Here is a 15,121-nt window from a genome sequence, read left to right as displayed (position 1 = left end):
ACACACTAATGCTTGCATTAGTGTGTGTGTGTGTGTGTGTGTATAATGCATGCATTGTGCACAAATTAGTGTGTGAAAACACACTAATTTGTGCACAATCACACACTAATGCAATCATTAGTGTGTGTATAATGCATGCACACACTAATACGGGCATTAGTGTGTGATTGTGCACAAAATAGTGTGTGAAAACACACTAATTTGTGCACAATCACACACTAATGCAAGCATTAGTGTGTGTATAATGCATGCACACACTAATGCAAGCATGCATACACTAATGCTTGCATTAGTGTGTGATTGTGCACAAATTAGTGTGTGAAAAAAAACTAATTTGTGCACAATCACACATTAATGCAAGCATTAGTGTGTGTATAATGCATGCACACACTAATTCTTGCATTAGTGTGTGCTTGTGCATGTTAACACACTAATGCATGCACAAGCACACACTAATCCAAGCATTAGTGTGTGCTTGTTACACATGCACACACTAATGCGGACATTAGTGTGTGATTGTGCACAAAATAGTGTGTGAAATGCGTTACAAGAACACACTAATGCTTGCATTAGTGTGTGTATAATGCATGCACACCCTAATGCAAGCATTAGTGTGTGTGTATAATGCTTGCACACACTAATGCTTTCATTAGGGTGTGCTTGTGCATGCATTAATGTGTTTACACACTAATTCATGCACAAGCACACCCTAATGCCAGCATCAGTGTGTGATTGTGCACAAAATAGTGTGTGTGTGCGTGTGTGTACAATGTGTGTGTGAATGTTAGTGCATGTGTGTGTATGTATTGTGTGTGTGTGTGCAATGTGTATGCATTGTGTGTGTGTGCATGTGTGTGTGTATGTGTTTGTGTGTGTGTGTGTGTGTGTGTGTGTGTGTAGAAGAACAAGAAGAAAGAGAGAGAGTTCGAGCACTTACAGTCGTGACCTCGATCGCTTGGATATGGTGGGGATGGAGATGAAGAGAGTAATAGAGGTTAGAGATGGAGAGGGAGAAGGAGAGAGAGCTTGGAGATGGAGAGGAAAATAGGCCCGCGCAGAAGAGCAGCTCGTTTTTGAATTTTTGGCATTCAATTTCGCAAGAGCACGCAGGTGTCCCCTTTATATAAAAAAATTTGATGGAAATTTTACCGCGTGTATTACCGCTTGTATTACCGCGAAAATCTCTGATGAGACTGCATGTGTTACACCGACTGCATGACCTCTTGTACCCACCTCCCCTCTATCTTTAATGAGTGTCAGTCATGTCAGTACCAACATTCTTGATTCTTCTTTTTCTTATTTAATTTTTTCTTATTTAGTGTGTGGTCCTGTGTGTAGGTCAATTGGGATGACGTGGGTCCGCTGGTTGGCGTGGAACAAACTCAATGGTTGAGCGAGAGATTACCATGTCCATGTACGTGATGTAAGCATGCGATTTCACGGGCTTCGGCGTATATGTTTGGCTCACGTGGATGATTATGGACTATGGGACGATCCGAGAAAACGTGCTCGAATGGAAACTAGAGATCCGAGGGTTTGACAGATCCCACCATACCATCTCAAGAAGACACCAATGACGATGATGTAGTTGAGGTCGAGGAGAACCAACCATTCCCAATAACCAACCATAGTGAGGAGGAGGACGAGGATGGAGAGGATAATGATGATTCAATAGAAGAGGCTGTAGAGGATGAATCAATAGATTTATTTGTTGATTTAGCTACCATGGGATTGGACATGGATGTAAGCACTTGGAGGATGAAAATTAATAAATATCTTTTGGATTTTGTCTTCTTTCTCTACTTATGGTGTACAAAAGGGCTATTTGTTTATGAACGCAAGACAATACAATTTTGATCATCGTTCGCTTACCATTTCCATATGAATGCATAGTTGACATAAGATTTTGAGGTGGAAACAAAATATTTTTGTTTATAGAATCTCATGGAGTACAAATGAGTAGAGTAGGAGAATCATACCAATAGATGAGGCAAGCAAAGAGAAGAGAGGTAATAAAAATCCCAATGAGAATGGGATTTCTTACACTCCATGAAAAAAGGGGGTGACCATACAATTTTGATCATCGTTCGCTTACCATTTCCATATGAATGCATAGTCGACATAAGATTTTGAGGTGGAAACAAAATATTTTTTGATATAGAATCTCATGGAGTACAAATGAGTAGAGTAGGAGAATCATACCAATAGATGAGGCAAGCAAAGAGAAGAGAGGTACTAAAAATCCTAATGAGAATGGGATTTCTTACACTCCATGCAAAAAGGGGGTACCAATTTCTCAAAAGTAACGAAATAGAATAGGATTTATAGAAAGGGAAAAGTGAGAGACGAATGGGCCGCGTGGATTCTTTTTCTATTGCGGTAATATGGGCGGCTATATATGCGGTAATAATTGCGGTAATGATCGCGGAAAAATCCAAAAACGTGCCGGCGGGGCTACACCATACAATCTCTCTCTTTCTTGAAGCTCTCTCTCTCTCCTCTTATGCGGTAATGCTGTGCGGTAACAGCAGCATTCTCCCATAGTGTAAGGTGCTTGTTTTCCAAAATTCAACAACCTCCCTACTCATGAGGGGGCGAGCCCTAAAGCTAGGGGGATGAGAGAGAACACACACACACACACACACACACACACACACACACAAAAGGTAAGCCCAATGTTAGCAGCTGGACACACCATACGGAAACTGACTACTCGGCAGATTATCATTTTTTGTAATTATTCATTTATTGAGAAAACTCGACATTTCACCTTGTAAATATTGAGGCTTAGAGAAGTTTCCAAATTGTATCCCAGTTTTGATAGTTAGATTGAGTAGATGGTTGATTTGGAACTTTAGGGTTTGAGAATTATAAGGTATTTATACCACTTTTTGACCTTAATGAAAAACCTTTTGTCATTTTAAAGAAAGTTTTGAAGTCTGTGAGTGAGCGTATTGTGTACGAGAGAGAGTGTGAGCTTCATCTTGACGCTACGTGTGCACCAGTGGTCGAAACCGAGTGCAGAGAAGTGCAGCGTGTTGCCCTCGACGAGGGCTACGCACCAATACCTACATTGCGCGCGTACGGTTCGGTTTTGCGAGCTCCATCTACGAGCTTCATCTAGTGATTCGGTCAGCATACATTGTCCGATTTTGCATTGCAGCATATCCACGCGTTCACATTGAGTAGAGCTACACATTAGGCACTTTAGATTTTGAAAACGAAGACCTGCAAATTTTGGTCAGACATCCTACGTGATTTTGCACCGGGTGTTTTGGGTTTGGGTTTTGGTTCATAGACCTTAGGGAGAGCATCCTATTGGTTTTAGTAGGGTCTCCTTCAAGTTCTGTGGTGTTTCGAGATTGTTCGATGGGTGTTCGGCTCTAGAAAGCGTTGTAGGAAGTTTCCTCTTATGCACTCTTACAAACTGTGACTTAGACATTGGGTAGAGACCTCTGTAGGAATTAGTTAGGATTCGGTCGAGGGTAGGTTGACACCCTATGCTTGCTTCCACGCGCCTGCGGATCGAGCTTCGTCCTTAGCTGACAAATCTTGTTAGGTGAGTTCTTGCTGTGCTGACGTCCGTCACGGCGTATCTGTCCAACATTGACGCCGTTGCCGGGGACGAAAACCTTAGGTAGGTGACCGAGACTAGTACTTGAGGATAGGGATTTTCGGCTTGCCAAGAGTCTCGTTTTACATTTAGATAGGACCAGAGGGTGGAGGACTCTCTAGGTCTTAGAGTGAGTCTAGGAAGCGTGTGTCTGGCCTAGATCCTTCGACTTAGGTAGATTTAGGTAGACTGAGATAGTTTTAGGTGTTAGTTGAGTTCTTGAGTAGAATTTGGAGCGGTGAGAGGAGATCTTGAGAGTCCGGAGAGGCCAGAGAGCAACCAGAACACCATTATTACCATTTCACATGATGAGAAGGAGTAGAGTAAGTAGGACATCATGATTCAAGATCTAGAGCACTTCATGCATGTATACTTTCTTGGTAAATTCATCACAAGGTTGTAAAAGACACAAAAGGACGCAAAAGTGTGTTTGAAAGCTGAAGTGAAGTCCAAAAGTTACTGTGAGTGTTTCTGCTAGAGCTGCAGAGCATCAGGAGTATTTCTGTCAGGAAAAAATTTAATTTTAAGCCAGGAGACATCCTACGGGTAGGATGTCTAGAGGCTAATCTGGTGGGAATTTTGGAATTTTGAGTTGACCAGTGTGTTCAGAAGGTGGGGTTTACCCTATTTTCAACTGGAAAGTGGAAATTTGACCATATCTTGGCAGGATAAGGCCAACTAGGTTGAAATTGCTAGACATCCTACCCAAATTGTGCCAAAGCATTATTTTAAGACCAAAACCATAGGATGGCTGCGTGAGCATGATCTGCATGATATATTGAGTGACTGAGAGGGGTTTCATCTCATTTGGATGAGAAAATTGGGTTCAAAGCAGTCTTTAGCACTTTTGACTGAAAAGGCAAGAACAACTAAAATTGGGGACTTTTGAAATCCAAACCAAAATCTAAGCATACCACTGGGTTGTTGACATCAAGGGGAAGCTGTGGGTCAAGTCTGGGGTCAAACAGGCCAAAAATACATCCTACACGTAGGATGTCTTCTGTGTGATTTTGCACTCCAAACCTAATTTTGAGCATACCAAAGTGATCAGCACCTGAATGGGAGCCTGTGCTTTGAATTTGACGCCATTCTAATGAAAAAGACATCCTACGTGTAGGATGTCTAAAGCAAGAAATTGAAGCTAGATACTGACTGTGGGCATAGCAAGGTGATGTATAGCCTGAGACAAGCCTCCTAATCAATTTTGGTCCAAATTGGAGTTGATTAGACTGATCAAGACCAGTAGCAGGCTATCGAAACATATTTTTGATCCATTGACCAGCTTATAGGTGTCCAAATCAAAAAGTAAAAACAACTGTGGATTCAGCACATCAAGGGGAATCCATAGTGCAAAAATCCAGGCAAAACAAAGCAGGAGACATCCTATGTGTAGGATGTCTATTGGGCCCTACTGAAGAGAAAATTTTACTGGGCTTAGACAGTGAGGTTCCATTTGGCTTAAGGGTTCCAGAACTTCTTTCAGAAGTGAATTTGGACCTTTTTTGTCCATTTGACAGAGCGAAGACTGAATTCAGACTTTTTCACGTAAATTGACCAACATCCGAGGGAAGTACAGTTCCAGATTAGCAGACCTAATCTAGAACATCAGCAGTGTATAAAGTACAGTAGTGGTTGAGATTAACTCTCCAGTTATACCAATCATTACTAAGATAACCTCTAGCAGTTAAATGCTTTGATTCGATTGCCAAAATTAAACGCTTGTGTATAGGTATATTCAGCAGCAAAGCAAGAAGTTGTGCGGAGACTGATCCTTTTCCAGGTGAGTGGTTGGATTTGTGATAAATTTCATTGATAAGTTTGATTAATTTAAGATCAGGAAGATACATTTTTAGAGACCAGAAGGTGGCAGGTGACCAAGGTAGCTTAGTGTCCACCGAGGAGAGTGTAACTCAGGCAAGGCTAGATCCACTAGCACCGATTATTGAGGAAGGTAGTGATACTGACACTTCGTCAGACAAATCTTTCTTCATGATGGGTAGTCAACAGCCAGGAGGTTTTACCTATGACGGACCAATTCCAAGAGGAAGCACCTCCCTAAATCCTTTGAATGATTCCAAGCTCACTGTGATCTTCTTAAAAGGAACAAACTCAAGGGGAGCCCTAGTCTATTCTGACTATCGAGGAAGCAAGTGCATTTGTATTGAAGAAAGGCCAGCTCAGAGATTGGAGATAATTCGAATCTATGATGATGGAGATAGATTCCGAGACAAAAAGGAAAACCACTATCTGATAGTTAGTAACCCTGAAGATTACAACAGATATGGAGATAACGTGGCGAAAGGGAAAATGGTTTCAGAAGCTCAAGAACCGCCACCAAACAGTGATCGACCTGGAGCAATGTTTATGTATGATAAGAAAACAACCAGGCTTTCAACTTATAATGAGAACGTGGGAATCTACAAGCATGAGAGTGAGGGAATATTCGCTTACTTTCGCTGCAAAGAACCATACTTAACCGAATTAAGCAAAGACAAGGTTCTTTACTTATTCTCTTATGAAACTTCTAGAGCGGATGATGGAAAGCTTCAGGGCAGAAAGAGCCCTCAAAGGATATTTAGACAAGCTATGGAATCCATCTCTAGAAGCAATGTCGGGATCATCCCGAAGGGTGCACAGAGACAAATTCGATGATTACATTAAGAATTTTGAGATTCTTGATGCCACAGTAGAGAATATCCCACATGTACCCTTTACAAAAGAGGAAGTGGAGCAAGTCCGACAGAAACTGCTAGAAGAGAAGGAGGGCCAAGAGAGAGAAAGGAAGACCAAGGCGGACAGAGATTTCAAGAAAAAGCCGACAGCTCCACCGGCTAGCACTGAGGCTAGCCCACCGCCCTCACCACCTCCTCATAGCCCTCCACAAGAAGAGAAAGAGGAGCAAGACAAACCAGAAGACCAAGAAGAGTCCAAGCAAGAACAAAGCCAGGAGCAAGAACCAAAGGAAGAGGCTAAGCCTAAAAGTGGGCAGCCAGAGCCAAATGAATCATACAACACATTTCTAGACCTGCTACCTATCGGAAAAGCTAGCTGGGCTAAGAGCACAGTAAATGGCCTCAGAAAGTGAAAGGGAAACTCTCAAACCCCCTGAAGTGCAGATAAAGCTGGAAGTTGACACTTTACAAAAGAAAAGCCAAAGGCAGATAGAGAGAGAAGCAGAGTCACAAGCCAGTCTGGCAAAGGCATTGCAAAGATGCCAGGAAATGGAAAGATAAAATCAGGCAGTAGCTCAAAGACTCCAAGGAGCTGAAGAGGAGTATAGACAACCTAGCAAGTCATTGACAAATGCAGAGAGGGAAAGGGATAACCTAACCCTACAACTTGCTGAGGATTCCAAGGAAGTTGAGGCCATGTAAAATGCCAAAGAAAAGGCATAAATAGACCAGGAGGCTAGCCAAGATGAGGTCCTTGAGCTCAAGGACCAGCTTAAAGTTAAAGATCAAACCGTCCAGTGGCTATGGGCATCTCCTACCAAAGTCAGAGCTACTACCTCAACTCACACCACTACAAAAAGCCAGATCTATAAAGAATAGATGAAAGAGCTTCAGAAAGAGTTGACTTTAGAGAAAAAGCAAAGGTTGATGATGGCGGAAGGGTCGGTGGTTATGCAAACACGCATGGAAGAAGAGCAGAAAGCAATGCAAGATGAGCTAGAAATTATCAAGAGAAAGCTCGAGGAGGCGGAGAATGTAAACGCCGAGTTGAACGACCTCCTCGTGAACATGGGAGAAGAAGTTGAAGCTGAGAAACAGACACTCCTAAAGCAGATAGAAGAGCTGAGAGGACAGCAAGCAGAAGAGCCAGCAGGCACAGGGCCGGCAACCATGGAAGGCGTAGACCTAGAGAATGTGGCAGATCTTGTGGACACACCCATGTAAGAGGAAATCCTAGTAGGACCCTCTCAAGAGCCACAAGATCTGACACAATAAGAGGAATAGAAGTTGCGCAAGGCCATAGAGGTAGAAATCAGAGAAACGGCCGAGGAAGCCTTGGAATAAGAGCAGAGGGTTTTTAAATCCATGACCATTCAGAAGATCGACGCAAGAAACCTCCGGCGTGAATGGCTACAGCCCTCTCTCCCATATCCTTTGCTAAAATATGAATCCGCCACCATCAACAAGAGGATTAGAGAAGAGTGAACAGTGCCACTCTACACAGCAGATATCTCCCAACCTGAAGGGGCCAAGTTGATAGTCGACTCCCAGCCCAGGTGGAGAAAGGCGTGGCTGACGAAGTATCCACAATACCTAGTCCATTTGGTAGAGGCACCTAAACTCATCAGAGATAACCTAAGCTTCTGCCCTCTACCAAGGATACGGACGTGGAAGGCCCAGGAGATACTACAAAGAAGCCAACCCACTTGGTTGAACTATCCAAAGCTGCCAGGCTTGAAGGCATTCGAGAGAATAAGTGCTCAATACATGGTGAAAACCCTAACGGGCGCCATCAAATTGTTCACTAGCTCACCTGACCTTTCTTGCATAATGATGAGGAAGATCTGCAAAACCCTTTTGGCAGTCTTCGAGACGTTCAAACCGGGCCAGGTGACAGATAGTATCTTCTTCTTTCAAGATACTTACAGATGTGCATATGATCTATCTGGTCAGCCTTCCAAGGAGGTGATACATGCATTGTATCAAAGGATAATGTTTCTGCCATCCTATCACCTCTAAGCCTTTGAAGAAGTGTTCTAGACCGGCTTCTTCAACATCAACACTGATATATTTGGCCCAACACTGCTGAATTTACATGCAAGATACGAGTCGCTGCTCAAGATACGCGAAACAATAAGATGAAGAAGCAGCTCCACAGCCATGTTGAGGATGACATGAGCAAGGAGGGGGGGAGTGTTAGCAGCTAGACACACCCTACGAAAACTGACTACTCGGCAGATTATCATTTTTGTAATTATTCATTTATTGAGAAAAATCGACATTTCACCTTGTAAATATTGGGGCTTACAGAAGTTTCCAGATTGTATCCCAATTTTGATAGTTAGATTGAGAAGATGGTTGATTTGGAACTTTAGGGTTTGAGAATTGTAAGGTATTTATACCACTTTTTGACCTTAATGAAAAACCTTTTGTCATTTTTAAAGAAAGTTTTGAAGTCTGTGAGTGAGCGTATTGTGTACGAGAGAGTGTGAGATTCATCTTGACGCTACGTGTGCACCGGTGGTCGGAATCGAGTGCGGAGAAGTGCAGCGTGTTTCCCCCTACGAGAGTTATGCGCCGATACCTACATTGCGCGCGTACGGTCCAGTTTTGCAAGCTCCATCTACGAGCTTCATCTGGTGATTCAGTGAGCATACGTTGTCCAATTTTGCATTGCAGCATATCCACGCGTTCGCATTGAGTAGAGCTACACATTAGGCACTTTAGATTTCGAAAACGAAGACCTGCAAATTTCGGCCAGACATCCTACGTGATTTTGCACTGGGTGTTTTGGGTTGGGATTTTGGCTCATAGACCTTAGGGAGAGCGGCCTATTGGTGTTAGTAGGGTCTCCTTCAAGTTCTGTGGTGTTTCGAGATTGTTCGATGGGTTTTCGGCTCTAGAAAGCGTTATAGGAAGTTTCCTCTTATGCACTCTTGAAGACTGTGACTTAGACATTGGGTAGAGATCTCTGTAGGAATTAGTTAGGAGTCGGTTGAGTGTAGGTTGACACCCTATGCTTGCTTCCACGCGCCTGCGGGTCGAGATTTTTCCTTAGCTGATAAATCTTGTTAGGTGAGTTCTCACTGTGCTGACGTCCGTCGCGGCGTATCCGTCCAACACCCAAGCCTCAAGAGGCAGCAAGGACACATGTCAAGTCCCTACCCATGTTTCCCTCATGGTGTACCTAAAGCCTATTGATGGCCTCCCAAGGGGTCCAATGATAATTTAGTTTATTTAAATAATTGTTTTAATATTTATCAATTTCTCTGTCTCAAAGGGGAAAGGGGGACACTTGTCCCAAGGCTACCCTTGTTGCTTGATATGCATTTTGCATGTGATTGGCTAGGCTTGGAGGGGTCCAATGAGCTTCAAGCATGAGAGACAAGGGGGGGTCGACCAAAGCAAGCAGGGGGGGTCCTTGGGGGGTATACTCTCCCACACACACTCTCATTGTGTGAAGTGCAAAGTGCAAGAGATCCATCTCCTTCTCCAAGCTAGTAGAGAAGTTGAGAGCCTACACCAACACTCTTGGCTATGGAATGCAAATCCAACCAAGAGCCATGCCTCAATGCTTAAGATTTCCATCTTCTCCATCTTCATTGCTATACTATTATGTATGCTAGAGAGAAGATTGATGATAAGTGAGGAACTACTTCTTTCTCCTATGGAATGTTTCTTCTTCCTCTTCCCTACCCTTATTCCCCGCTAGCTCTCTCCTTCGAAGGTGTTTGAGGCCTTGGGATTGAGGCTTGGGATAGTTAATTCTTTTTGCAAAGTTTATGGTATGCTCGTGATGCATGAAGCTTTCCATCTTAATTGCATCACGTAGGTCACAAGGAACACAAAGATTGTATTGTACCAAGTCTCTCTTGATGGGAGAATCTATAATACAAATGCCTATTGGAGGGGGGACCGGCTCCACATAAATTCGGTCCTCAACTGTTGTCATGTCCTCTAAATTCTCTCTCTTGCAAAAGTATTGTTCTTGCCAGGTTAACTAAGTACTATGTTTGTGTTGCTACCATCAATTAAGTTCATCCCTATGCTCACAAAGTAGTCTCACAAAAATGTTTTCTCTAATTTTCCTAATTTGGCTCCTCTCAAAGTTCATAGGCCATTTCCATTACATAAAGGGCCCTTTTGGGGTTCATGATCTGTAAGAGTCTAAGTATGTATGCAAGGAACAAAGTAGCCGACCAATGGCCATCTTTTAAAATCCCTAGGTAGACAATAGCTCTAGTTTGAAAGACATATTTTTTGGATAAACAAAGAACTCTTGTTGTACATGTTTTCAAGCTGCTTCTCAACTTAATTTTTGATTGGTTAATCTATTCTAAATTCCAAAACATGAATCGTGTTCCTCTTGTCTTGCTCTTTCATTCAAGTGTAAGCATTTCAAGTTTTGTCATGGTTCATGACTAAGTGTTTGTGAGCCTTATCTTCAATTTTGTGTGCTTAAAGCTTTGTTTTATGACATGTTGACTATTGGAAGTGTGATCAAACCTTAGGGAAACATGTTTAGATGTTTCTATTGCTATTTTAATGACCTAATTATTGATGGATGGTGATTTTTGTACCTTGTCAAAATGCTGCCAGACTTTGTAGACCTAATAGTTTTGTGGCTCCCCAAATCCATGTAGCATTGAAATAGCATGATCATCAAGAGCGTTAAGAAAGGACATAGGTAGATTTTTTGGTCTTGGAGTTGTTCTTATAGAGACTAACATCCTTGCTTGTTGTGTTCACTTCTTAAGGTTGACACACTCAAAGAGTCTCTATGCCCCATCCGAGTCACTTCCCTAAGTATTGAAAAGAGTATGTTACCTCCTATGCTATGGATGTCCATTGTGACGACCTGCAAACATAGGATTCGCCCTCAATTGGGTACTATCTAAATCTCTAAGATGTATTACAATGATCATACATATTTTTCATCTTCATTAAGATACATAGCATTGGAGTGAAAATGGTGATACAAATGTAGGCTTGTAAGATCTTTGGATGCTTTACAACTAATCAATGGATTAGTGAAAATACATTCACCATCTCTCATACACATCTTAATCAATGCTTTGTAAGTAAATTCTGATTGATGGGTATCAAGCATTGGTGAGAAGCCTTTTGATTTGATGTTCAAAGCCAATTCAATCATCAAAGTGCTAAAGTAGCCTCTACAAAACATCATTAACAATTTCATTTTGATTAATTCCCAAAAGATGCACTAACCTCACCATCAATGTAATATCGTCTATTTCAAGGGTTCTGAATTGATAGTAAATTAAGGGTAGCACATAGTACAATACATGGATTCATGCAAAACTTGATGAGAATAATATTTTGAGCAAGGAAAATTTCCTGCTAAGAGGAACCATTCAAATTCATAATGTGTTGTGATATAGCTCTCTATGTGGTGCACAATTCATTTCTACAAACCGGAAAAAATTGACTTGTTTTTGTGCTAAATCAAAGACTTTGTCATGATGGGGTGCCTCAAGATTTCCCATGTAGAAAGCTTTGATAGATCTAAATCAGTAACTATTTGAATAAAAAATATCACAAATCACATTCAAAATGAAGAAATTAATGATTGTGAAACTTATATACTCTACTACAAGCGGTCATGATTGTCTTGCTAGCAATCAATGATAATAAACTATATTCATGAATCATGTAAACTCCATCTCAAAATGATTCTCATGAAATAAAGCCATGATATTATGAAAAAACTACATGAACTATACTCGGCATTGATACTCTACAAATCAATGATCTATGTCAATTTAAATTCAAATAGAAACTTAGTGAGTGGAGTTTGCATAGACCAAAGGTAAGGGAAGAGAGAGGAAAGGAGTAAAGGGGGCAAGAGAGAAGGAAAAAAAAGAGGGGGGGGGGGATGACACAATGTCTAAACAAAACATGTTTTGTTTAATAAGCTCGTCGATGGTGTAAACATAGAGAAGATGGAGGGGACATAAATGGGAGGTGTAGTTTCAAAAAACTATACAAGGTACTACATGTAAGGGGGATAGTCTCACCATTAAGATAGGGGATATAAATGGGAGGTGTAGTTTCAGAAAACTATACAAGGTACTACATGTAAGGGGGGTAATCTCACTGTTAAGATAGGTTATGAACAAAACTTAAGTGGGTACTTACAAAAAACGAGGGAAAGGAAGAGAGTTAGTGCGGTTTTAAAGAGGTAAAGGAGGGTACAAAAATAGGGACTAGTCAAAAAACTATGAAGTTTGACCAAGTATAAGGAGTGGATGTAACTTAGAGGGTTCATATATACAAAGGAGGCTGATGGTTTGTTAAGGCAAGGTATTATGAACCAAAGATAGTATTACACTAAAAAGGTACTGAGGTGATGTGGGGAGAGTAGGGAAGGGTTTTTTAGAGAGAAGAGTGCCAAGATTGGGTGCATTCAACCAACAGACAATAGGTCTAGGCAAGTGCGGAAGCTCGATATTGGATTAAAGAATTTTAGTTGAAGGGTTTGTGAATGGAACGGGATAGGTTAAGATTGCAAATTAAATTTGAGAAAGGAATCTTGAAAATGGTTGGTGAAGGCTTGGTTTTAGGAAAATTTTGGTAAGGGAACTTTTGGAGGAGGGAGGGCCTTGCATCATAGGAAAGGTACAAAAATCATGCTTCCAAAATGGGGGAGGGATAACCCTTTTCTCTTAGCCTAACAAAGAAGAGGTCACATATAGAGATAAAGCTGAAAAGGGAGATTCCTCTAATAATGTACCTCGTAAGATCTAAGAGAATAAAAGAAATCTTTTGGTGCATAGGATGCCACGATTTCCGAGGAATATAGTTGTAGGAATTGAGGATTTTCTGGTGATAATGGGTATCAAGGATACCATAAGCAGCAAAGGAGGGACCCTTGAAGAAATAAATGTCCAAAATAAAAGATTCTTGAGAAGAGATTGAAGGAAAAATATTGATATTCTCTTGGAGAGGGTGTCAATACCCTTGGAGAATCTTGCTCAAGCTAGAAAATGGGCCATTCCAAATTCAAAAGGCATCATCCGCAAATCTCTTAAAATAGAGAAGGGAAAGGGAAGATAGGATATTCATGCCTTCCTCTAAAATGCAAAGGTAGACGCATGGATACACAACCACAAAATTGGCCCATTGCAATGCCCTTCATTTGGTCCCAAAATTCTCCATTGAATGAGAGGTAATGATGGTTGAGGATAAGAGAGGCTAGGGATAAAATGAATTGGACTTTAGGGGAGGGGAAGAAACCTTGGATGGAACTCTTAACAAAAAAAAGAGCGTCATGATGAGGATGCTTGGTGGATAAAGAGATTCAACATCAAAGGTGAAAAGGAAAATGTTGGGAGGAAAAGAGGTGGAATCTAAGTCAAAAACAAGGGAGTGGGAGTCTTTCCGGTGTTGTGTTTTGAACAAAAGAATGGGGTACCTCAACAATATATCATGTAAGATATCTATGGAAAGATCTTTTCAATGCAATCCAAATGCACTATTGTCCAACAAATTTGAAATTAAAATATTCAAGTTATGGCCATTAAAAAAAAAGGGGGGGGGGGGGGGGGGGACCATGGCCTTAAGTCCATTCTCATTGGCGTAGAGAGTATATTCCCAAAGCATCTTTGACCTTAAAGGGCCCTTTTGGGGTTCATATTTTTTGTAATGTCATGGGCACCCTCCTATCTAGACACAGATTACAAAGCCACGTTTTTTATATACTATACTTTATTTTTTTTAGATCCATGTACATGAGAAAATGTAATTTTGATCCCTAGAGCTACCGATCTTTGATTTATAAGAGTCTTATTATGTATGTAAGGCCCACAGTAGCCTACCAATGGCCATATTTTTAAAGCCGTAGGTAGACAATAGCTCTAGTTTGAAAGACACATTTTTTGGATAAATAAAGAGCTCTCGTTGTACGTGTTGTCAAGCTGCTTCTCAACTATACTTTGTAATGAACATAATTTTTGATTGGGTGATCTATTTTCAATTCCAAAAGGTGAATCATGTTCCTCTTCTCTTGCTCTTTCATTCAAGTGTTAGCATTTCACGTCTTGTCATGGTTTGTGACTAAGTGTTTGTGAGACTTATCTTCAATTTTGTGTGCTTAAATCTTTGTTTTATGACATTTTGACTATATGAGAGTGTTAGCAGACCTTACGGCAACCTGTTTGGATGGTTATATTTTTATTTTAATGATTTGGTTATTGATGGATTATGTACCTTGTCAAAATGTTGCTAGAATTTGTAGACTTGTCCCCCTAGACTTAATAGTCTTGTGACTATCCAAATCCATTAGTCATTGAAATAGTGTGATGATCAAGAGCGGTAAGAAAGGACAATAGGTAGATTTTTTGGTCTTGGAGTTGTTGATTTTCTTATAGAGACTGACATCCTTGCTAGTTACGTTTACTTCTTGAGGTTGACACACTCAAAGAGTCTCTATGACCCATACAAGTCACTTCCCTGAGAATTGAAAAGAGTATGCTAGTTCCAAAAGGCTATGCTATGAATGTCCATCGTGAAGACCCGAAAACATAGGTTTTGCCCTTGATCATGTACTATTTAAACCTCTAAGATGTATTACAAAATGAGCATACATGTTTTGCATCTTTATTAAGAAAGATGGGTATACATAGCATTGGATGTAACTCCCATGTAGACAAGGGAGATAGAGGGAGGGTTGTCTCGGGATCAGCCACTCTTGGCCTCCGTGCCTTGCTCTGCACCAGCGTCATGCTTCTCAGCATAAGAGAGAGAGAGAGAGAGTGAGATGCATCCCTCTTACTGAACCGGCAGTAGCTGCCCCAATACGTCTTCAACACTGCCC

The sequence above is a fragment of the Adiantum capillus-veneris genome, chromosome 17 (genome assembly GCF_014529385.1).
Source record: "Adiantum capillus-veneris isolate H3 chromosome 17, ASM1452938v2, whole genome shotgun sequence".
In the NCBI taxonomy this organism is placed as follows: domain Eukaryota; kingdom Viridiplantae; phylum Streptophyta; class Polypodiopsida; order Polypodiales; family Pteridaceae; genus Adiantum; species Adiantum capillus-veneris.
The sequence above is the reverse complement of the archived record's forward strand: the minus strand, read 5'-3'. Positions refer to the sequence as shown.